This window comes from Tympanuchus pallidicinctus, unplaced genomic scaffold, assembly GCF_026119805.1.
Source record: "Tympanuchus pallidicinctus isolate F22 unplaced genomic scaffold, pur_lepc_1.0 scaffold87, whole genome shotgun sequence".
Classification (NCBI taxonomy): domain Eukaryota; kingdom Metazoa; phylum Chordata; class Aves; order Galliformes; family Phasianidae; genus Tympanuchus; species Tympanuchus pallidicinctus.
The window spans coordinates 1-2500 of record NW_026294810.1 but is presented as its reverse complement, the minus strand read 5'-3'; the positions used below and the strand labels follow the sequence as shown (position 1 = coordinate 2500).

At 51.4% G+C, this 2500-nt stretch overlaps 1 protein-coding gene across 1 annotated transcript in view; it reads right to left on the bottom strand.

Moving 5' to 3' along the window:
* The window catches only part of LOC128074245 (uncharacterized), a 20427-nt gene extending 18379 nt beyond the window's left edge, over positions 1-2048 (bottom strand). The window contains exon 1 of the mRNA XM_052669917.1: positions 1476-2048. The gene's annotated coding sequence lies outside the window, so the exon portion shown is untranslated. The remainder of the gene's footprint in view (positions 1-1475) is intronic.
* Between the last annotated feature and the right edge of the window lie 452 nt (positions 2049-2500).

Below are 2500 nucleotides of genomic sequence, written 5' to 3'. Positions count from 1 at the left end.
GGATCGTGGTGGGTTCATTGGGGGTCTTTATAACCCTAATTACCCTACAATGCTAATTAGGGTTGTGGTGGGTTCATTGGGGGTCTTTATAACCCTAATTACCCTACGATACTAATTAGGGTCGTGGTGGGGTCATTGGGGGTCTCCTCCTGCTCTAATTACCATCCAGGGCTAATTAGGGTCATGGTGGGGTCATTGGGGGTCTTCTATAACCCTAATTACCCCATGATGCTAATTAGGGTCATGGTGGGGTCATTGGGGGCCTCCTCCTGCTCTAATTACCCTACAATGCTAATTAGGGTCATGGTGGGGGTCTTCATAACCCTAATGACCCTATGATGCTAATTAGGGTCATGGTGGGTTCATTAGGGGTCTCCTCCTGCCCTAATTACCCTCCATTGCTAATTAGGGTCATGGTGGGGTGGTTGGGGGACTTCTATAACCCTAATTACCCTCCATTGCTAATTAGGGTCATTGGGGATCTTTATAGCCCTAATGACCCTACGATGCTAATTAGGGTCATGGTGGGGGTCTTCATAGCCCTAATTACCCTCCAGCACTAATTAGGGTCATTGGGGGTCTTTATAACCCTAATGACCCTACGATGCTAATTAGGGTCGTGGTGGGGTGGTTGGGGGTCTTTATAACCCTAATTACCCTATGATGCTAATTAGGGTCATGGTGGGGGTCTTCATAGCCCTAATTACCCTATGATGCTAATTAGGGTCGTGGTGGGGTGGCTGGGGTCTCCTCCTGCTCTAATTACCCTACAATGCTAATTAGGGTCATGGTGGGGTGCTTCATAACCCTAATGACCCTACGATGCTAATTAGGGTTGTGATGGGTTCATTGGGGGTCTTTATAACCCTAATTACCCTCTGATGCTAATTAGGGCCACGATGGGTTCATTGGGGGTCTCCTCCTTCCCTAATTACCCTCCAGTGCTAATTAGGGTCGTGGTGGGTTCATTAGGGGTCTTCATAACCCTAATGACCCTACAATGCTAATTAGGGTCGTGGTGGGGTCATTGGGGGTCTCCTCCTTCTCTAATTACCCTACAATGCTAATTAGGGTCGTGGTGGGTTCATTAGGGGTTTTCATAACCCTAATTACCCTACGATGCTAATTAGGGTCATGGTGGGGGGCTTTATAACCCTAATGAGCCTCCAGTGCTAATTAGGGTCATGGTGGGGTGGTTGGGGGTCTTCTATAACCCTAATTACCCCATGATGCTAATTAGGGTCATGGTGGGGTGGTTGGGGGTCTTTATAACCCTAATTACCCTCCACTGCTAATTAGGATCGCATTGGGCTGCTTGGAGTCCTTCTCCTGCCTCTCTTCCCCCTCCTCATTTCCTTAATTAACGTTAATGAAGCTTCACGGCCCCCCCCAGCTTTAATTCTCTCCCCCCCTCCCCATCCCCTCAAACCCCATTTAATCCCTAATTAACAACCCCCCCTTAATTATCCTCTCACCGCTGCGAATCCTCTCCGATGCCCTCGCTGTCCCCCCAGCCCTTCCAGCCATTAATATAGAGCCCAAGCCAAGCAGGAAGTGGCCATTTGCGTAATTATTGCTCAATCTGTATGCAAATGAGCTCCCGGATGTGGGGCGACGATGACAAAAGAGTTCCAGGAAAGGGTTGGGGTTGCCTTTGATTCTTTCCCAGCAGTTGTTTCTAAAGCTTCCAGGACCTGGGTGGGTCCTCCAAGGTCATAGAGTTGAAGGGGGCAGGGTAGGAGGGTCCTCCAAGGTCATAGAGTTGAAGAGGGTGGGGAAGGAGGGTCCTCCAAGGTCATAGAGATGAAGGGGGTGGGGAAGGAGGGTCCTCCAAGGTCATAGAGTTGAAGAGGGAGGGGAAGGAGGGTCCTCCAAGGTCATAGAGTTGAAGGGGGTGGGGAAGGAGGGTCCTCCAAGGTCATAGAGATGAAGAGGGTGGGGAAGGAGGGTCCTCCAAGGTCATAGAGATGAAGGGGGCAGGGAAGGAGGGTCCTCCAAGGTCATAGAGATGAAGGGGGTGGGGAAGGAGGGTCCTCCAAGGTCATAGAGATGGGGGTTGGTGGGGAAGGAGGGGCATAGAGGGTCATAGAGGGTCATAGAGTTGAAGAGGGTGGGGAAGGAGGGTCCTCCAGGATCATAGAGATGAAGGGGGCAGGGTAGGAGGGTCCTCCAAGGTCATAGAGATGGGGGTTGGTGGAGAAGGAGGGGCATAGAGGGTCATAGAGGGTCATAGAGTTGAAGAGGGTGGGGAAGGAGGGTCCTCCAAGGTCATAGAGATGAAGGGGGCAGGGTAGGAGGGTCCTCCAAGGTCATAGAGATGGGGGTTGGTGGGGAAGGAGGGTCATAGAGGGTCATAGAGGGTCATAGAGTTGAAGAGGGTGGGGTAGGAGGGTCCTCCAAGGTCATAGAGTTGAAGAGGGTGGGGAAGGAGGGTCCTCCAAGGTCATAGAGATGGGGGTTGGTGGGGAAGGAGGGTCATAGAGGGTCATAGAGGGTCATA